Here is a 22,637-nt window from a genome sequence, read left to right on the forward strand (position 1 = left end):
CACAGGGGTCGTCTAAGACCATCCTGCATATCAGATATTTACATTACGATTAATAACAGTGGCAACATTACATTTATGAAGTAGCAACGAAAATCATTTTATGGTTGGGTCACAACATGAGGAACTGTATTTAAAGGGCCAGAAGGTTGAGAACCACTGACTAGGGCAAAACCTATACTCTAATACTACTGTAAAGTAGTATTAGAGAACTTCAGTTCCCCTAGAAGCACACATGTGTACACATACACACTCTCCTGGTTAGCCTGCACTAAAACAGACACCTGGCCCATAGAACTATGGAGCACTTCAGGTTGTTCAACTGTCTTTGCATATTTGTCCAGATGTTAGAGGATTACTTCAGGCAGAAATAATTTCCCTTCATGTAGAGGCATACTTAATTGTTAAGGGCGGGGGGAAAAGGAGACATATGTAATACTCTTTGTAATACTTTAAGCAATAAAATAATTTAAAAAATAAAATAAAGTAATTTTTCTGATATACGTCAATAAAAAATAAATCTATACTAATAAAAGGGTAATATGCTAATTAGACCGGGAGATTGGACATCTTCCGACCGTCCAACTTCCATCCGGACAAAGCCATGGTGGTGGGGGCTGAGGCAGAGGTGGTTAGGGGCCATGAGACCATCAGGGGAAGGCAGTTGGGGACCATCAGGCCAGCAGGGGACCGGTTAGGTGGCAATCAAGCAGGTAGGCAGGCAAGCGGTTAGGAGCCAGCAGTCCCGGATTTCGAGAGGGATGTCTGACTGCCGGTTTAAACTGGTAATCAGACATTCGGACATCCTGTGAAGGATCCCAGATTGGAGAGGGTGCAGGCCAGCCTGAGGGACACCCCCCCCCCCCCCCCCGCCCCATGCATGAATTTCATGCACTGGGCCTCTAGTTAATAAATAAAAATTAAAAAATATTTTTTCTGAAGCTTTATTTTTTGCTTTCCATATTAATAAGGAGGAGAGTGTAGTGGCTATGAGCTTGAGCTTTGAAGTTAGACTGTCTGGGTTCCAATGCCAGCTCCTCTTACTGGCTGTGTGATCTTGCATAAATTGTTGGCTACTCAAGAGATTTTACACCCTTCTCCAAGTACATAATCAAAGTATTATTTTCTGATCATATACAGCTCTATCCCTAAGAGAAGTTTCAATAAATATATTTATTAAAATATCCTCATATTTCCAGTAATACTTTAGTGAACCTTGGAGACTGGTCCTATGAGCGACTCTCAAGCATCTTCCCAACAACTGTACTTCAGCTCCACTCTGGGCCCCAAAAGGAGTTTATTCAGGTAACAGACACACAGACAGGAGTGGACGTTGTGTATTTAGAAAGGGGATGAAAAAGAGCTTCCCAGGTTATTTGCCTTGCAAATTGCATGTTCCTTTTTAAAACATCAATGTGAGAAGGCAGAACATTCTGTTTTATTTAACGTCCATATTTTTAATTTTCTTTATTTTGAATAATTTTTTATTTTTTAATCTGTATATTTTTATTTATCTAGAATATATGTTGCCTTTGTATTAACAAAATTAAAAAAAAAAAACTTCCCAGGAGGTAAAAACTGAAGTGCTAGTAACATGTTTGTAATAGGAAGAAAATTGGAAAAGTAGAATAAAAATTATATGCATGGTATGATCACACTGTGAATGTATGCAAAGAATTATAAAAGACTAAGAGTTCAATAACTATCTTTGCATAATAAGATAAGTAAAATTGTTTCATTCTATTTCCATATATTTATATTTTTATATAGAGAAACTATCTTACAAAAGAAAAAACCAAAATACTTTTTAAAATTTTTATTGTTGAGTATATTATAGATGTCCCCCCTTTTTTTCCCCCTCTTGCCCTCCACCCCCCCCCCCCATTCTCCCTCCTTCCCCAAGACCTTCACCACTTTATTGTCTGTGTTTACAGGCAACACATATCCTATATAATAAAAGGCTAATATGCAAATTGTCCCCTCAGGAGTTCAACCAACCAGGAGTTTGACTGCTCGCTATGATGTGCACTGATCATCAGGGGGCAGCACAGAATGAAGGAAGGCCCCAGCCGGCAGCCGGAAGACCCTGATTGGCCTTGATTGCCAGCCAGGCCTAGGAACCCTACCCATGCACAAATTTTGTGCACTGGGCCTCTAGTATGAATATAAGTTCTTTGGCTAATCTCTTCCTGCCAAAATACTTTTTTCAAGCAAAAAATATTAAATCCAGGTCAAGTTTGGAAACCTGATTTTATTGTTGTGTTTATTTATTTTATTTTATTTTTTAAATATATTTTATTGATTTTTTACAGAGAGGAAGGGAGAGAGACAGAGAGTTAGAAACATCGATGAGAGAGAAACATCGATCAGCTGCCTCCTGCACATCTCCCACTGGGGATGTGCCCGCAACCCAGGTACATGCCCTTGACTGGAATCGAACCTGGGACCTTTCAGTTCACAGGCTGACGCTCTATCCACTGAGCCAAACCGGTTTCAGCTTATTGTTGTATTTAAATAGATGGTCTCTTTCTTCCAAATACTGGTGTGGATAGAGAAGAAATTTATTCATTTGTTCATTCATTCAACAAATGGTGAGTGCCCCTTCTAGGTCAGGCTCAGGGCTAATTGCTGGGGACACAGAGCAAATAAAATATGGCCTCAGCGGTCCTTGAACTCACAGGCCAACCTACCAGGTTAACTCTATTTTCAACAGAGAACTGTAAACATTTATTCAGAAGTTCATCTGCCCAAGTATTCATGTCATTGTAATTACTTATGAATTTAAAGCCATTTCTGTTTATTTTTATCACTAGAAAAAATTTTAAGGCAAACAGTTCTATCTCGGTTTGTGTGTATCTGTCTCGGTGAGCTTGTAACAGCATCTGAGAATTGTATAAAAGCTCCAAAAGTGCAGATAAACTGGAAAAGCCTAGGTTTGAGTATCAGGAAACTTTGGTTTAGACCTGACCTTTGCTACTTATGAGTTGCTTGAGCTCTCTGAGCCTTAAATCCCCATCTGCAAAATGGGGATAATGACAGTTCTATCCAAATCAAGATAGAGCCTTCAGATCACAGAACCTTTTCAGCACAACCTCCTGAGACCAGAAGGCCCTTGATTCATTGGCTTTGACCAAGTATCAGCTAGTCTTAAATCACTGTGGGCAGAAAATACTCATTAGGATGTCTATTAGAACATGGCACATGTAGGAAGCAAGAGTCCAACATGTGAACTTCCACAGTATTCAGGCAACTAAATAAAAATTTGAGGGGGAACACACATAGATGTTTAGAAACTCTTAAAATACCTTGCAGAAGTGAGATGAGAGCATTCTGAAAATGAGAGAGGGGCTGTCTCAGGGGTTCACACTAAAACCCAAGAGGTTCATTGATATGTAACCACCCTCCTCTAATTTATCTAAAAAAAAGGGCTTTACTGAGAAGAATGGAAAGGACCAGAAAGAGCCATGACATTAGCCACATACATTGAACGATCTACTGTCTCGATAGACTTGCTATATCAGGTTCTTCTGGGTCCTAATTTGGCCACCAGTGGTGTCTTAATGACTTGTCATTTTCACCACAGACCTTGGTATTACTGTTTGTCTCCACGGGAAGATGCCATACCTTGATGTTTTAGTCCCCTGCCGGCTTCCCCCTAGAGCTCTCCCTACATTTCCAAGGTTACCTAGACTGTGGACTCAGTCCCTGCGCATCTCATGGGCCCTCACTGTCACCTTACCTAACGCAGTGGGAGCCCCCTGCCCCTTGCAGCAAGCTCTGTTATTAAAGTCACTGGGCATTTGCAAGCCTTGCCTTTGCTTTATTCATCTGCTCCTCATGCACCCAGGACCCAACAGTTAGGGCATCTGTTGCAAGTCTAATATTAGCAACAAACACAAGTCACATCATCTTGTATAAAGAGGGCATTGAGGGAGAAACACTCAGTCACTGGGACAGATGTGGCAGCAGGGAACAAGGAGTTCTGTCAATGCTGGGCTGGCTGTTATTTGGAGGGTGCGGGAGGAGGGGTAGAGAGGGAGAAGACTGGGAGTGTAAATCCTTCCTTCTTTCCTTCTGATCTGCTGTCCTGGGGAGATACGACAAACTCTGCATGACTCCTACGATATCTGGCCCAGGTCAGGCAGAGGTCTGCTGTCACCATAGCAGGACATGCTTTGAACGGCGAGAGTCAGAACAGCCATGGTTAGGCCAAGGCATAGGTAAGGCGTGCCTTCGGCAGAGGGTCTACCTAACCAGCAAGCTACTTGAATTACAAACCTTTGGCCACATGACTTAGAGAGGACTCAAGATGTCTCGCCTGCCCTAACCAGTATGGCTCAGTGGATAGAGTGTTGGCCTGCGGACTGAAGGGTCCCAGGTTTGATTCCAGTCAAGGGCGTGTACCTTGGTTGCGGGCACATCCCCAAAAGGGGGTGTGCAGGAGGCAGCTGATCGCTGTTTCTCTCTCATCGATGTTTCTGGCTCTCTATCCCTCTCCCTTCCTCTCTGTAAAAAAATCAATAAAATATATATTTTTTAAAAAGATGTCTTGCCTTCTTGACAAGTTCCAGATGTACAGCAAGATCATTTAGGTCAGCTGCCATAGGCTCACGGAAGCTTTGCAACCCAGATGAAGTTTACAATAAGGGGCATGTCTCTGAGGTTAATGAGCCAACTTTGGCCACTGGAAATATTTTCTTTAGCCAACAGGGCTTTTTTAAAAATGTTTTTTATTTTTGTTGTTATTGTTAATTCTCACCTGAGGATTATTTTTTCCTTTGCTTTTCAGAGAGAGGGGAAGAGAGGGAGGAGGAGGGAAGAGAGAAAGAGAGAAACATCGATGTGAGAGAGACACATCTACTGGTTGCCTCCCACATGTGCCCCAGCCTGGGGTAAGTGCTCTTGAGCGGGAATTGAACCCACCACCATTCGGTATGCAGGCCAATGCTCTAACCACCGAGAAACATCGAACAGAGCTTTCAAATTTTTGAAAATAGCTGCCAACCTTTTAAAATCTGATGTTTGTTTGTTTGTTTCATAAAATTTCAAGTTTGCAACTTCTCTTGAAAATCCAGGAACTGACAACTCCGTTTCTCTCATTCCCACAAAATAGTAGGCAGCCCTGCAGAGAGTCCTTGACCTCAGGATGGGGCATGAGACATCTTCCTGACAGCAATGCTCACTTAGATAACTTGCCTGAGCCGGGTGGGAATGTGAATTTCCCCCGGAGGTCAAAGGGCACACAGGAGAGATGAAATCTCTGGCTGGGTTTCCTCCAACCAAGCAGCCTCCGGGTGCTGTGAGCAGTGGGCAGGGGATGAAGGAAGGAGAAAGACCCCATTTCAAGAAACTACAAACTCCCACCGCAGAAAAGCTCAGCCCCATCTGCACAGGAGTGAGTGGGCGGAACAGTGCCAGCCCAGCGCAGCTTGGACACTGTGACCCCACACAAAGAGAAACAGCAGCTGCCAAGAAACTTCAGAGCCTTGTCACATGTCCCATCGGCTGGAATGGAGACGGGGGTGGCCGGGGCGGAGAGAAGAATGTGTCTTCTCCGTGTCCCTGCGAACTGGGCCTGAGGAGAAAGAAAAAAACCAGAACTCTCATTGGCTGCTGCTGAGGAAACTAAACTCCCATCCGCCCCTGCAGCCTCACTCCCCTGGACCAGTTGCTACATGGGCGGTTCTCAACTGGACTGACTGCACAGGGCCTCGCCCAGGGAGCTGTTAGCATTCTGTCCTCCAGGCAATAAAAATGGAAATTTGGAGGCAAAGGGCGGTGGGCGTCCAGGCATCCGCATGTTTCAAATGTGATTCAGTGGGTTGAGAACCTGAGAACCGCTGTTCTATAACAGAGCTTCCCAACCTTACTTAGCCTTGCCCCTGACCCACCTGGGAGCTCATTAATATGCAGATATCAATATGCAGATTCTGAGTCACAGGTCTGGGCTGGAGTCTGAGCCTCTGCATGTTTTCCAAGATGAAACGGGGCATGTGTCCATTTGTCAGGCAAGATTGAGAGAAAGCGACCAAAGGACTGCCATGGGCCTGGGGAACAGACTGAAACTCCTATCAGAGCCCCATGGGGCTTCGGCCCTGAACTTACAAGACACATCTCTTTCGGGCTTAAAACCATCAGCGTGGGGAGGGCCTGGATATCGCCATGGTTGCTGAGAATCTGTGGCCTAGTGAAATGGCCTAATTGCTTGTCTGTCTCTCCAAGCAGACTGTGAAGTCCATTTTACGTTGTATCCTTAGCATCTAGTACAGTGCCTGGCACACTAAGGCTGTGGTCGGCAAACCATGGCTTGCAAGCCACATGCAGCTCTTTGGGCTCTTGAGTGTGGCTCTTCCACAAAATACCACGTGGGAGCACGCACGTACAGTGTGATTGAAACTTCGTGGCCCATGCGCAGAAGTCGGTATTTTGTGGAAGAGCCACACTCAAGGGACCAAACAGCCGCAAGTGGCTCGCGAGCCGTGGTTTGCCGAGCTGCAGTTTGCAGACCACTCCGTAAGGGAATTTATAATATCTGTTGACTGGATGTCTTGTATTGAAATATGAGAAACATAGTTTATTCTGCGGCTCTGAAAGTTATTTCAACTCCCAGCTTAGAGCTGGATACCTTATTTTTTAAAATAATTTTGAGCCTGGCCGCTGTGGCTCAACGGTTGAGCGTTGACCTATGAACCAGGACATCAGGGTTCAATTCCAGGTCAGCACACATGCCTGGATTGTGGGCTCGGTCCCCAGTGTGGGACGTGCAGGAGACAGCTGATCATAGATGTTTTTACCTCTCTTCCCCTCTCCCTTCCTCTCTGAAATCAATAAAAAAAATATTCTTAAAAAATTAGTGAGCCCTGACCAGTTTGGCTTGGTGGATAGAGCGTCGGCCTACGGACTGAAGGATCCCAGGTTCAATTTCAGTCAAGGGCATGTACCTTGGTTGCGGGCATATCCCCAGTGGGGGGTGTACAGGAGGCAGCTGATCAATGTTTCTCTCTCATCGATGTTTCTGGCTCTCTATCCCTCTCCCTTCTTCTCTGTAAAAAAATCAATAAAATATATATTTTTTAAAAATTAGTGAGAAGTACCAATGCTATAGTAGGGACTTCTCATTTGTTTTAGTTGTTTCTTATAATGCTAACCCTTTCTCCATTTCTTTTGATGGTTCATGGAATTTATTTCTTCAGCCAACAATATTCATTGACTCCTCACTGTACAGAGAAAAACAACAAAAATAATAAGCAATTGTATTAATACAGCTTAATCCATGAGATAAACCACATCTAAGTGTCCAACCATTCGTTTGACCGTTTGGCCAGTTGCTATGATGCACACTGACCACCAGGAGGCAGATGCTCTGACCCGTGGGTTAGCTTGTTGCTGGGTCTGGCCAATTGGAACTGGGCAAGATGGGCCGGACACGCCCTGGAGTCCTCTGGCAGTCCCTCCACAGCTTCTAAAATAGTTCTTCTAATTAATTTTCTTTCAATGTGCCCGAATCTATGCACCAGGCCTCTAGTGTAAAAATAAAGTTCCTGGAGTCCTAGAGGGTCATCTGTAAATATAAAGTGATATCACATGAGAGGTAAGGTTAGGCCACCTGTTCCCAAGGCGTTTCTCAGGCAGAAGAAATGTATTCAGTGGACCCTTGACATTCATGGGGATGGGTTCTGAGACCTTTGCCAATTCCTGATACGAGCACTTGCCTGGATATTAACCTTATCTGCAGCCCAGAGTTTTCTGTATGCAGTCTCCCACTCTAAGTTTGCTGCCAGTTCAACTCTCTCGTCTGATCGTTCACCTGGTCACTGTTTCTCTGGAGCATTCCTGTTGCAGACCCTGCAGGAGCCAAGGGTCTGTTTCCTTCAGACCAGCTTCAGGGCCGTCTGCATTATTCAAACATAAGCCTCTGCAAAATTCCACAATATGGACTGCAGGCCATCGACCTGAGGTGGCTTATATATCATTGAGATGGCTGTTGTCCACTTAGTGAGTGCTGGAGCCCTGCGGTGTCAGCCAGAGTCCTATCTAATCCAACACAGTCCGAAGTGCCTACTGAGTCAGGCACATGCCTTGTTCACTGATGCCACAGGGAACCCAAACAGAGAGCCCCTGCTCTCACGACTGGCATCTGCTAGGAAGGACAGAGCCATTCTCAGGCATGGCTGTGAATTATTAATGCTCTCCAAGGCTCTGTGGTCCCTGGATTCCTCCATCCCAGCTCACCTACAGCACCGACTGCTCCCATCACTCAGTGGTTTTCTGGAGGAGTGTGCATGCACTGAGGTCATACGTTTTGTGCCCATCCCCCAACAAGATCCCTGCCCCAGCTCCCAGTGCCTCCTTCCTGCTCTTCACCTACTTTGCTAATCTGTGAGCACATTAAGGATGTGCCCACCTCAGGGCATTTGCATGTGTTGTCCCTCTGCCTATAATGATGCCCACCCCGCCCATGTTCACGTGGCACACTCAAAGACCACATCCCCAAGAGGCCTTCTCAATCAAAGACCACATCCCCCAAAGATCCACCCTATCAGATAGCCCTTATGACTACTTGACATGTTATTATGTGTCGCTCTGTATAATGCTCCAGGGAAGTTGAAACGTTGTCTTTTTCACTGTTGTATCCCCAATTAGAAGAACAGTGCCTGGCCCACAGTAGGTGCTCAGTAAGCATGTGCTGAATGAATGAATGAATGAATGGGCCTGGGATGCATAGGCACCATGTGAATCTTTTGAGAAAAAGCTCTGAGGGATAGGACAAGAAAGGATGCTCTCTGAGGTCTACAGGCCTAGATGCAGTCCTTTTGGGGAAAGGCTAGAAGGATGAACAACTAGAGCACAAGGGTACCAGATGCCAGCATTCTAGAGGTGAGATAAGAAAATGCAGAAACTGCCCTAGCCAGTTTGGTTCAGTGGATAGAGCATTGGCCCACGGACTGAAGGGTCCCGGGTTTGATTCCGGTCAAAGAAACTTACCTTGGTTGCAGGTTCCCTGGCCCTGGTTGGGGTATATGAGGCAACCAATCGATGTGTCTCTTTAACATCGATGTTTCTCTCTGTCTCTCCCTTTCCCTTCCACTCTCTCTAAAAATCAATGGAAAAATATCCTCAGGTGAGGCTTAACCAAAAAAGAAAATGCAGAAACCCAGCAACACAAATGTTACTTTTTGGGGGGGGGGGGGGTGGCACTCCCAACAATGACTCCCTCCCCCACAGTGCTCAGTTCTGTCCCTCTTAGGTCCTCCCTGAAATGGCTTCTCTTCGAAAGATCCACCAAAATAATACTAGAATAATAACAGGGGGTCTCACTCTTGGACCGCAGTTACGGAGAGTCAGTGGCGAGGAGGGGCAACAGGAGCATGTGAGGAATTTCAGTTTGAGAGGCGGATGCACAGAGCGGGGGTGGGCAAGGCAGCTGGAGTGAGGGGCAGTTCCTCCCCAGGGCTCTGATCCGCGCAGATCGGGTGTTCTTTCCACTTATCTCTGCAGCCAATTCCTAGCAACTGTTTGTGGTTTCCTATTTAAAGGGATGAAAGGTAACACCAACATTGGGGGTGGGGACGGGGCAGAGAAACAACTTTGAACTCATATATAACCACAATCCAGGGAAATAAATATCAGGAGGTTATTTTTAAATATCTGAAAAGGACTCCTTACACACACAGGAACGAGGTTGATGTATTGGTTAATCTTTATGAATGACTCGGTGCGGTCAGACAAATCCATAACTAAAACTGTTTATAAATCTTACAGGAGTCCCACGACCCAAACACCAACTCTCCAAATTGCATTCAAGTACAACTTCTAATGTCGCTCTTATGAGTTTTGGCTTATAAGTAACGATGATAATAGCTAATATTAGCACAAATTATGTTGGCACTGGTCTGAACTTTCTGGCAAACGCCAGCACAGGTGCAGCGCGGCTAAGGGCTCCCTTTGACTAAATGGGGAAGTGAAGATAAAAGGAAAGAGCTGATTTATTGAAAGATGACTCAACAAGTCAGTGTAGGAGTCTGAATAAAGGTTGGGTCTTCTGGCTCCTGACTGTTTATGAAATCTTGACCTTGCCTTGGTAACAATGCAACCCAGCCAAACACGACAAGGAGTGGAATCTGCAAATGAGCATGTGTGACCTTTTGTACAAATACTATGTGGTAGATCATGAGAAAAAATAACAGTTTGTACCCGTAAAAATAATGGGTGGAAGACAGTTTGGCATTTTCTTACGAAACTAAATATAGTCCTACCACATGATACAGCAAGTGCAAATTCGCTGAAAAGTTACTTCCACACAAAAACCTGCACATGAGTATTTGTAATAGTTTTATTCATAATTGCCAAAACTTGGAAACAACCAAATGTCCTTCCGTAGGTGAGTGGATAAGCTGTGGTACATCCATACAATAGAATGTTATTCAGCAAGATAAAGAAATGAGCTACAGAGCTACAAGACATGGAAGAAACTTAAATGCATTTTACTACTAAGTGGAATAAGTCAATCTGAAAAGACAACATACTGTATGATCCAAATTATATGACATTCTGGAAAAAACATCATTATGGGGCCAGTGAAAAGATCAGTCGTTGCCTGGGGTTTGGGAGGGAAATAATAGGCAGAGGATTTTTAGGAAGCAAAGCTATTACGTATGGTAGGGTCAGGGCAGATACATGCCATGGTGCATTTGTCAAACCCATAGAATGTGTAACACCAAGAATGAGCCCTAATGTAAGCTATGGAGGATAATGTAGACTTTGGAGGATAATGGTGTGTCAATGTAGGCTCATCGGTTGTAACAAATGTACTAAATTGGTGTGGATTCTAGTGAAGGAAGCGGTGGTATGTGGGAATTGTCTGTACTTTCATCTTAATTTTGCTGTGAGGTGCTCTAAAAAATAAAGTCTATTAATTAAAATGTAAAAAGTAATGGGTAAGCCTATGGGGTGGTGGTAGGAGCAACAGTATGCCTTCGCATCATGGAAAGAGAAAATATCAAAGTATGTCCTTAATCTTGTGCTATGGAGAGTGAATGAGTGCACATCCAAATTAATCCAGCACCTCCTGCATCCCAATTTATCTCAATTCCTCTTATGACAGAGGTTTCTCCACCCACAGGATCGATTGTCTTCCTGGGCCAACAGCAAGTCTCAGATCCCCAGAGACGTTAGCAGCCCACTGTCGTGAGGCCCATCTTACAGCAGAAGCCCTAGTAGGAGGCAGGCAGGACCCCTGCCACATAGCCCTGGGTACTTCCAGACCCCAGAATCTCACTCCATAGTCCTGGTTGTACTGTTGAGAGAAAGGAGAAGTCCCCCTGTCAGCACTGGGTGAGGAATAGCACCAAACCTTCATGGTAACTAAGGCCCCCAGCCCCGCCTAGACCCAGGCAGGCCACCCGAGTCTCCTTCCTTTTCTCTAGTGCCCATCTTCCTCCCTCTTCATGGGCTCACCCTTCTTATCCTTCTATCTCCAAGGTAAAAACTCCCCATCTCCCTACTCCCTTGTTGCTCCAAGAAGAAAACAAAGGCTTCACTGCTTAGCGCTGCAGGAAAACAGAAGGAGGCAACACACACATGCACATGCACACAGTTCCATGACCTGACAAAGTTCCAGCTCCCTTCCCCGACGGTAATCACAGGTCCCCTCTGGACTTTTCACCTCTATGTTTATGCTCCTAAGGTGCTCAGCTAAAAATCCTCTTTATTCTTTTTTAAAATATGTTTTTATTGATTTCAGAGAGGAAGGGAGAGATAGAAACATCAATGATGAGAGAGAATCATTGATCGGCTGCCTCCTGCACAGCCCCCCCCCCCCCCCCCGCCGACCCGCCCCGCTAGGGATCAAGCCTGCAACCTGGACATGTGCTCTGATGGGAGAATCAAACTGTGACCTCCTGGTTCATAGGTTGAAGCTCAACCACTGAGCAACCCCGGCTGAGCCCTCTTTATTCTGACCCAGACTTTTGCAGAGGTCACGCAGAGGTCATATACCCAGGTGGCCTCTGAAGAGGCAATCAAGATAGAATGGTCATGACCGCTAATTGAACTCTGAGTATATGGCAGGCACTGTTAAAGGATGGTCTATAACCGCTAAACTCTAACGCATTAGCTACTAAGGCCCCTACCGCAATCTGTGCAGTGGGCATAGGAACTCACTTTGTAGATGAGGAATCGAATCGGAGAGAGGGAATCAACTTGCTCAAACTCCCCTAATTTGCAGCGAGTGACCGAACTAGGCTTTAAACCTGCTTAGTGTCAAACTTAATCCTTTTCATCTCAGAGGTACAAATGAAACCGGGGACTTACGCTATTGCCGGGGATGCTGAATTCATCTGCTTTCAGCAGTGTTTTTGGAGCTCTATCAGAAACATCATAGTAGTATGACAGAGATGATTGAAAAAATAGTTTTATTCAATCAGCTCCAATATAATTGCATTGTCAGCAGATCAGCCACATGCTCCAAAATGTTTCTTTCCACTGCTAGTAAACCTCGTTTTATCATCTCACTATTTTCAGTGAATATAATAGTGTTTTGCAAATTTGACTTTGCCCCAGAGCTCCAACGATTCATTCTTTCTTCCTTTCTTCCTTTCTCTCCAATGATTATTAAGAGCGTCCAGTGGTGGCGCACACGAGGCAAACAGGAGGAAGTGGGGAGGGACAGGCTGTCCTCCACTTCAGGGTGTGGAGCTCTGCACTCTGTGCCCACGGAGCGGTGCCTCTGACCCAGGCCTGCGCAGCCCTTTCTTGCCTATCCTGTTCCGAAAGACAACCATCGTGACCATGTCTGCCAGCTGGGTGCAGAGCCAGGGCAGCCCTCCCTCCAGGCGCTCAGCTCCCCGCCGCCGGGCGCCGTGGGCTCCACGTGGTCCACAACCGTCCGGTCCTGCCCGCGTTTCCACAGCTCATAGCGCTCGGGCTGCAGGAGGCGCACGAACTCGTCCACGGAGAAGCTCACCCGGGCCTCCCCGCAGCTGCACTGAGAGGCCACTTTGCCATAGTCGACCCATCGCGGGGTGGCAAAGTTGATGGCCTCCGCACAGTTGAAGCCATGGTTGAAGCCAGCGTGGTAGCCATAGGGAAAGGTCACCATGAACTCTCCAGCCTCCTGAGTGATGCGACTGAACAGGACCCCGTTCTCCTTGAGGACAGGGGGCGAGATGAGGGCCACCTTGTGCCGCAGGAAGGCCTGGCAGCCCAGAGAGCTGCCCGGGAAAAGCTCCCTGGCCAGGCGTTCCAGGCGCTGGCCGTGTTCTGGGGGCACCGCGTACCACGTTTTGGGCTCCCCGAAGTGCAGGTAGTTGCTGCTGTAAAGGTCCATGTCCTCCGAGTGTCCAGCGACACTCCACACTCCTGCTCTGGTAGGTACTGAATAAATAGTTCACAGCGTTTTTATCATATAAGGTGTCATTGATTTTTGTTCAATGACATAATTTGGTTGTATAAAGGTTTCTTCAAATATTTTCACTCCAAATCCTCCAAATCCTAGGTGCCTGGGTCGAATACTTTCAGCTTTTCCCCAAAACGTGAGGATTTTTCCTGAAACATCCTCTCCCGCCACCTGCTGGACAGGAGTGGACATTACAATGCTATGGACTCCTGATTTTGAGTTTCTTAGCTAGGCCTGCTCTGTCTGTGGATTCCATGTAAACAATACATTTTTGAAATATATTTTTTCACAACTGGATGAAATGTCATTATTTTAAATCTTAGAGTCTAGATGCCATGTTCCTCAGATGCCATGGTTTTAAATTAATAAGCACCAAACTCCCCAAATCCCAAAGTCTGTTCTGAATACAGCTAAGGTTGCTAGAGAACTGCATGAAACGACTATTATCGAACACATAAATATTAACCACCACAACAACATAACATCTCACTTATGTCACACAGCACCAACAATTTGAACTTGAACTCTTTTTTTAAAAATATATTTTGTTGATTTTTTACAGAGAGGAAGGGAGAGAGATAGAGAGTTAGAAACATTGATGAGAGAGAAATGTCGATCAGCTGCCTCCCGCACATCTCCCACCGGGGATGTGCCCCCAACCCAGGTACATGCCCTTGACCGGAATCGAACCTGGGACCTTTCAGTCTGCAGGCCGACGCTCTATCCACTGAGCCAAGCCGGTTTTGGCTGAACTTGAACTCTTAAAGCAACTACAATTATAAAAATATCTCCCAGCTTGCCAATTCATTCAGAAAATACATACAAGATTCAGCAGAAAACAAATGGGATATTTTCATTGACAGTTCATTAAAAAACCTTAGTATGATAGATGCGAATGAAAAAATAATTTTATTCAATCAGGTCCAATGTAATTGATCAACCACATGCTCCAAAATGTTCTTTATCACTGCTAGTAAACCTTGTGTTATCATCTCACTAAAGAAAACTATTTTCAGTGAAAGTATTTCTTTGAAAGCCGAATATGAAAATACACAAAACCCCATAAAAGCCTCAATAAACTGAAAATTTCACCAAATAAAATAAAAAATAATCACCAAAACAAAAGGTAAAGATTTAAACATTTTAGACTCCACTTTAAATGTAAATAGTCTTGCTTTAATCTCTTTTGAACATTTTTTTTGCCAATCCTTAATTCTCTTTTAAAAAATAATTCTTTATTGTTGAAAATATTACATATGTCCCCTTTTGTCCCCCATTAACCCCCTCCAGCCCACCCTCTGCCCCAGGCCCTCACCACCCCAAATATGCATAGCCTCATCTGTGTCCATGGGCCATGCATATATGCATACAAGGTCCTGGTTGATTACTTCCACCCATCCTGTCCCTCCTGAAAATGGTCATATAACTCTCTCCTTGGATCTACTAATAGGATAAGTTATGTGACTGATTTCCTTATTTTAAAGCATCATTGCCTTCCTGGAATAAACCCATTTAGTCATGATATTATTCTTTTAATGTAGTTAGATTGTATTAGCTAATTATTCATAAATAGCTTTGTTCATTTTTCTCATTATGCAATTCTTCATTTTTTTTTTCTATCAACATTGTGTTACTTTAAAACTTTGAATTTTTTTTCCTATGTCAAATAGATTTGGAAATGTCTGCTCTTCAAAGGTTTCCCACATTTCCTTGTGGAATTGTCTGGTACTGGTGGTTTTGGAAAAGACAGATTGAAAGGGCGAGGGCTAGGCCCTCCACCTTGCCCCAGGGTAAAGGCTAGGCCCTCCACCTTGCCCCAGGGTAAAGGCTACACCCTTCATCTTGCCCCAGGGTAAGGGCTACATCCTCCATCTTACCTTGGCCACGTGCTTGGCAAGAAGGTTCTTCCCGGAAGTCTAAGACTCTGCTAGGCACACCCAGGAACAAGACATCGACTTGCGCCTGGCCAATCGGCAGAGCACAGTCCTTTCTCCTCCCCTTACTCCAACCCCCCCCTTTAAAACCCGTCTCTAGGCGGGGTTCTGTCTCTTGGCCACTTGGCTAGCCGATGTGTCGGTGAATCTGGTGGATGGAGAGCTCAAACTAGCTTGAAATATAGATTCTTATGCTTTTGCATCGGATTGGCTGGCTCCCTGATGTGGTTTCTTGGGAATCTTGAAATCTGGGCATAACACAGATCTTTTGATATCTTTCAATATTTCTTACATAGAAGTTTTTTAACTTCTGAAATCAGGTTTAGTTCCTTTTTTCTAGAAAAGTATCTATATTATTTGAGCTTTTAGTTTATTTCCCAGTTATATTAATTTATAATTTATCTAACTCATTAATTTCTGCATATGTTTTTATTTTCTTCCTGCTACTTTAGGTAAGTTTGTTTTTTCCTGATTTTATGAGGCAGAAGCATAATCCAGTTAATCTCATTGATAAGATTGAAAATTTTCCTCAATCCTATTTTAACTGATCACATGTATTTTCATGTGTGTTTCATTCGTTTTGAAATCTGAAAACATTTCCATAAAGCTTAATATGCTTTAGTGCTTTACAAACATTAACTCATAAAACTGTCATAATCATATGAGGTTGATGTGATTACTATACCCATTTTACAGTTGAGGAAACTGAGTCACCAGGCACGTAAGTAATTTGCTAAGGTCACACAAACTGGTATAAGTTAAACTGGAATTCAAAACCAGGCAGTATAGCTCCAGAGTTCAGAGTTAACAAATATTCTGGTTCCCTGTTCCCTGCAACCTACATCTGTTCCTGTAACCTACAAGTCAGTCCATTGAAAATGTTTAACTTTCCCAAAAGAAAGACTTAGGTAGTTTCTCATTTTGAACATTCATGTCTACTTTTATTGCATGGAAATTAAGAAGCCTGATTTTTTCTCTGCTTTGGAATTTATGAATGTTTTCTCTTCAGCCTAATACTACTATACTATTAGTTTTGTGATTGGTCAGATCACTGGCACGTTACAAAAGAGAGCATTCTATTACCAGATACATGAATTCTACCTTATTGTTCTTGTGGTTTAAGCTTTCTGTATCCTTAAGCTTGTCTATTTTATATGTTGTTGGTTTTTGTCTTGCACAACACGAAGTAAAAGAGGCCTCTGAACATCCAATTCCGATGTGTGGCCAAGATTTGTCCTCACATCAACACCAACAATGCTCAGGCCACCAGCAGGTTGTCCCACAGTTCAGCTCAGTTCTGATACTACATCCCTGGAGACAGCATCAGATCTCACAACTACAGGGCTCAGTCCTACAAAATTGCCATTGCCCCCACCCGACCACGGTCTTCAGATGCCAGTCACAAGCCCAGGAACTTCTGACCCATTGGCTATAAATCAGGGGTTCCAGCCCACCTGCTTGGGCCTGGGGGCCTGGAGCTGGGATGTGGGGGAGGAGACGCTCAGGTGGGAAAAGACGAAGCTCTGCTCAGGCTGCGAGCAGTGACGGTGCCCAGGGCTCCTAAAGAGGTCCCCGGGTCCGTTCCCAGTCAGGGCACATGTCTGGATTGTTTTAATATGATTTTATTGATTTCAGAGAGGAAGGGAGAGGGAAAGAGAGATTGAAACATCAATAAGAGAGAATCATTGACCGGCTGCCTCCTGCATGCCCCTTCCTGGGGATCAAGCCCTGAACCCTGGCATGTGCCCTGTCTGGGGATCGAACCACCACTTGCAAGTTGTGGACGAAAGGAGCCACATGCTAACCTGACAAGCTCAGGGGAGGCCTGTGTGGCAGTCTTGCAGACTCAGAGACCTAAAATAACCACAAAAGAAGGTCTGAAAATTAAATATTTAACTATAAACAGGTTATAGTGGGTAGTCATGTCCTAAGCAGATATTTTCCCTGACAAAGATCAACTTTGGTCCTTACTGAGCCCATTAGCCTTTTTGCCTCTAAGATAACATATCTGTGAGATGTCTGGGTAACTTGTAACTTCCTTTTTACCCCCGGACCCCTCATGGCACAACAAATGGCACCAGGACATTCCCTCACTTTTATTGTTATCAAGTTAATTGTCAACTGTTAATTATGTTAAGCTATCCTGTACCTATCTGTGTAAGAGAAGCACCTGTCTATCATTTCACTTTTTATCCTATCCTAGGGGTTTCCCTGCTTGGCTTAATCCCACCTCCTTAATCTATCACCAATGAATTTCATGTAACCCATCTACATCCCTTTTCTTTGATTGCAATGTATAAACACAGATGTAACCCTCCATTCTCCGGAGCATTATCTCAATTCATTGAGGTTCTGCTTCCTGGCATATGTGGACAGTTTGGCTCAAATAAACTCACAAAAATTCTGTACAGGTTTCAATGGTTTTTTTACATTAACAAAGTTCATGGGTAGGTGCTCAAACACTGAACTGTGTGGGTGGGGCCAAAAAGCATATTTTTTTTTTTTTTAAATTATGAACATCCCTAAGGCAGTACTGACTGACAGACTCATTGGGTAACGGACTAGTTTCAGGTATGAGGAGAGGCCTGAGCAGTGACCTGGGAGTAGGTGAGTCAGAGCTGCAGGAGAAAGCTCCTGGGCTCAGATGTAGCTTTTAGCATGTGCAGTGACTCAGAGGCTAGGTTCTCAGAATCACCTAATGCTGCCCCCATATAATTCCGGAGGCTAGAGGCTGATGAAAAAAATTTCACTTCCACAGCTGAAAATCTTTTTTGTAAGTAAGGTTTTATTAATCAAAATGCTCACCAAAAGCAAGTCCCGTCTTGAGGCATGGAGTCCAACCCTCCAGCAGCATGGTAGAAAAGACTACATGCCCATTGTCCCAGAGTACTGCAAGCTTTTTATACATCAAATGGGGGGGGGGGGGGGAAGAGATGAGAAAAAGAGTTAATCTAAAAGAAATTTACATGACCTATAGGCAAAAGGGTGAGAGAAGGAGGAGGCCAGCTCTGGGATAGGAGCAGAATTTGAATGAAGAAAGGCGTGCTCCTGGAGACGCTGTGGGCAGTGGTCCAGAAAGCCCACATGCAAACAAGTGGAAGCTCCTGGGGTTAGATGTGTCTATCCCTCTATCCCTCTCCCCTTCTCTCTCTATAATATCGATACAAACATATTATTTAACAAATTACAAACATCTCCAAGAGAGTACTGGCTGACTGACTCATTGGGTAAAGTTCTAGTTCCAGCCTGAGCAGAGGCCTGAGCCGTGTGTAGGTGTGTCAGAGCTGCCGAGTAAGAGAAGCTGCTAGGCTCAGTTGTGGCTGCAGCATGTCCAGAGGGAACCAGGGTCCAGTGGAAACCAGGATCTTAGGACTCTGCAGAACGAGTCATCTGGAAATTAATACACACTTCCAAACACTTCCACAGGAATGTGAGCTCTCCTTTGGTAGTTGGCTCCAAGCCTTTAAGCGACTAACAGATCTATCTATCTATCTATCTATCTATTTATCTATCTATCATCTCCTGCTGTAATTTAGTTTAGAAAACCTGAGAATGTTCTCCTTATCAAGGCACACTATGGCAGGGGAGGGATCCTGAAGGTGATATCAAAACCAGCCATGTCCATGGCATCTAGGAGTGGGCTGAGAATGCCTGAGAGGTACCACAGCATTCCAGAGCAGCTGCCCAATGGGGAGGTCCGTTTGGCTAGCAACTGGTAGCCCTGCTTGTCATAGTAGTAGAAACATCTGGCAGCTTAAGAAATGTGTCTTTTCTAGGAGATAAAGCATCTTGTCTGTGGACAGGGCCAGCCCAGATTGCTGCTTGGCTGGGAGGTGCTGTGATAAAATTCTCCTACTGAGGAAACCAGGTTTTTGGCAGCCCCAGTGCCTCTGAGCTCAGGCCAAGAGCAGCCCATATTCCAGGCTGGTGTCCCCCATGCAAGTTGCTTAGGCCAAGAGAAAAACTGGGAGGACCTGTCCCTCCTCCCATCATGCTGGGAACCTAGAAAGATACTGGTGGGGTGCACCTCTCCCCCACCTCATCCCAGTCCTAAGGTAAGTGGAGACGCTCTGGATATTTTCCAGAGCCAGGGAACCAGGGAGGCCGCCTCAGTGCCTTTCTGGACATGGAGCCAAAGCTTTACTCCAGTCCACTGGGATGGCATTCCCAGTGCCCAGGTGGGAAAAGATGAAATAAGCACTGGAGAAAAAACTCAAATGCCCCATTGTCTCCACAGCGCGAGTCACAGAGCAGAAGACAGAGCCCTCAGGAAAAGCAGCAGCAGCGCCGCCACTCAGAAGACACGCTCGAACTCCATCTGGTTGGGATTGGTGGGATTGCGGCTCTGGTGAGTGGAAGGCTGGGTGATCTGGTTGCCTTTCCGGCGTGGTGGTGCCAGGTACTCGAACATGGATGTCTGGTGGGTGGAGAGCATGCCCTTGAGGTCTGAGGGCATGGGGTCAGACCAGAAGAAGTCATGGTTCAGGGCCTCGTCGCTGTCGATGCGCTGCTCAGGGTCCAGCACCAGCAACTTGTCGATGAGGTCCAGTGCATAGGGGTCGCGCACATAGGCCTTCAGCCGATCCTTCACCTTCCGCTTCTGGCCCTTCACTAGCTCCAGTTTCTCAAACAGCTCGTACTTGTGCACATTTGGCCACACCTCAGGGGTGATGGAGCCACAGAGCTGGCTGATGAGGGCAAGCTGGTGCTGCTCTGTGTTGCCCTGCATGATAGGGCTGCGGGTCCACATCTCCGCCATGATGCATCCAGCCCCCCACAGGTCAATGGGGGGGCCGTAGTCCCGCTCCCCGAGCAATAGCTCCGGGGGCCGGTACCAGAGTGTCACCACACGGTTGGTATAGCGGTTGGGCCGGCTGATCTTGGCCAGACTGAAGGCCCTGGCCAGCCCAAAGTCTGCCAGTTTCAGGACCCCGCCTTGGGTGATGAGCACGTTAGCTGGCTTCAAGTCCCTGTGCAGGATCTTGTTCCTATGGATGTAGTACAGGCCATTGAGCAGCATCTGCATGACCTTCTTGATCTCAGACAGTGTGAACTTGACTAACATGTTGCTCAGCAGCCCAGCAAGGTCATGCTGGCAGAAGTCGAACACCAGGTATATACTGCCTTTGCGGCGGTTATAGGGGGAAGCTTTGGCTCGACAGATCTCAATCAAGTTGACCACGTTCTCATGTTTTAGAAGCTGGAGGATCTTGATTTCCCGCAAGGCTGTAATGGGGAACCCCTCCTTCTCGTTCTCCAGCAGGACTTTCTTCAGAGCCACCTTTTGGCCGGTCAGGCGATGCTTTGCCTTAAACACCTCCCCAAAAGTGCCTTGGCCGATCTTAGTGAGCACCTCATATTTGGTCACCTCATCACAAAAGGGGAACACCACTGAGTCATATTGCTTTGCCATGGCCGCCTCCAATGCGCCACCCCCCGCTGTAGCTCCCACTCTGGATTCCCTCTTCATGCTCCAGGCCAAAAGTGTTGACTTTTAAACTGTGTTTTTCAGTCTAGCAGGTGTGACTCAGGAGCAGACGCTTTCGGGGGGAGGGGCAGAGCGGTCTCAGCCTGAAGCACTGTGAGTCTCCTCAGTTGGAGTGTTAGAGTCTCTGAGGCTTCTCCTGGATCACAGGCTGGAGTGCCTGGATGGCTCCTCACCCCACTGTAGCGGAAAGTTTCCTCAAAGAAGTTTAAAAGCTAAACCGGAAGACAAGAACACAGAATATTCATAAATAATTACATACACACACCTAACACCTAATAGGAATTATTCTTAGAAAAGACCATTAGAAATGAAAAGACATAAAACTACAAATAAATAAGCACCGTATAATAAAATAGGGGACACATCTTAAAATGCATCAGGGAGAGTGCCGGAGTCTATTTATTGTCTTCACTAGCTGAGTATAGACGGAGACCCCCAAAAGTTAGTAACCTTGAAGCCCTAGCAAAGGTCAGGGCTGTGTACCACCCAGTTAATCTAGATACCACCCAGTTAATCTAGATAATGGTAGCTGAAGCAACCTCCCTTCCTTTAATCATGTAAATTGCCTAAGGGTCATGCTATGACTTAGTCTGTGTGTCATTGAAACCTCCTTACCCTAGGGCTACCCCAGACAAATCTCCTTACCCTAGGGCTACCCCAGACCAAATAAAAGGTTGGAGAGGCCTGAGCATCGGTGGAAGTCCTTCCAGACTTGCCCGCCTGGTCCCCCAATATTGCAAAATTATCTCGCATCATTTCTCTCTCATTTGTGTACGGCTCCTCTTTCAGATACCAACCCTACTCCACACAGACATGGAGGGAGTCTTACTCGGCAGGAGAGTCTTAAAAAATTAAACTTTAATCTTATCGCTGAAACCGGTTTGGCTCAGTGGATAGAGCGTCGGCCTGCAGACTGAAAGGTCCCAGGTTCGATTCCGGTCAAGGGCATGTACCTGGGTTGGGGGCACATCCCCGGTGGGAGATGTGCGGGAGGCAGCTGATCGATGTTTCTAACTCTCTAAATCTCTCCCCTCCTCTCTGTAAAAAATCAATAAAACATAAAAAAAAACACTAATCTTATGAACACCTTGTTGACAATAATTTTGAAAAGTAAAATAAATCATTTTCTCAAAAGTACATATATGCCCTGGCTAGTGTGCCTCCATGGTTAAGCATGAACCTATGAACCAGTAGATCATGGTCAACTCCTGGACAGGGCACATGCCTGGGTTGTGGGCTTGATCCCCAATGGGGGATATGCAGGAAGCAGCCAATCAATGATTCTCTCTCAACATTGATGTTTCTCTCTCTCTCTCTCCCAAGAAAAATAAAGTTTTTATTTTTAAACTGTGTTTTTAACAGGCTGGAGTGCCTGGATGGCTTCTCACCCCACTGTAGTGGAAAGTTTCCTCAAGGAAGTTTAAAAGCTAAACCGGAAGACAAGATCAGTTTTTAAATTGATCGACTTCACTCTCATTGATGTTTCCATTTCTCTCTATTCCTCCCGCTTTCTCTAAATAAATAAATTGATTTTTAAAAGAATAAAAACTTGCTTTAGCTCAAGGGGATGATATTCAGATGCATATTTCTCCATGGTAAATAATATAAAACTATAGTCAGTTCTTTAAACTTGTAATAGGAAAATAGCTCTTTTGCTCACAAGCACAAATAGCAGAAATCAAGTGACCTACCTTCCACCAGCAAAATCCCAATTCCCGGTGATGGTACTGCAGGTTCCAGAGAGACAGTATCTGCTTGAGAGCTGGCCCTCAAATGCAGCCTACATCCTCCTGGGCCTGGCTTTATACCCGGGCCATAGTAA

At 45.3% G+C, this 22,637-nt stretch overlaps 1 pseudogene; it reads right to left on the reverse strand.

Moving 5' to 3' along the window:
• Positions 1 to 19,621: 19,621 nt before the first annotated feature.
• LOC139018270 (cyclin-dependent kinase 9 pseudogene) lies at positions 19,622 to 20,797 on the reverse strand (annotated as a pseudogene).
• Positions 20,798 to 22,637: the final 1,840 nt, after the last annotated feature.

Source organism: Myotis yumanensis, unplaced genomic scaffold (genome assembly GCF_028538775.1).
Source record: "Myotis yumanensis isolate MYYU_CA2020_CCGP unplaced genomic scaffold, mMyoYum1.0.hap1 SCAF_10, whole genome shotgun sequence".
Taxonomy (NCBI): Eukaryota; Metazoa; Chordata; class Mammalia; order Chiroptera; family Vespertilionidae; genus Myotis; species Myotis yumanensis.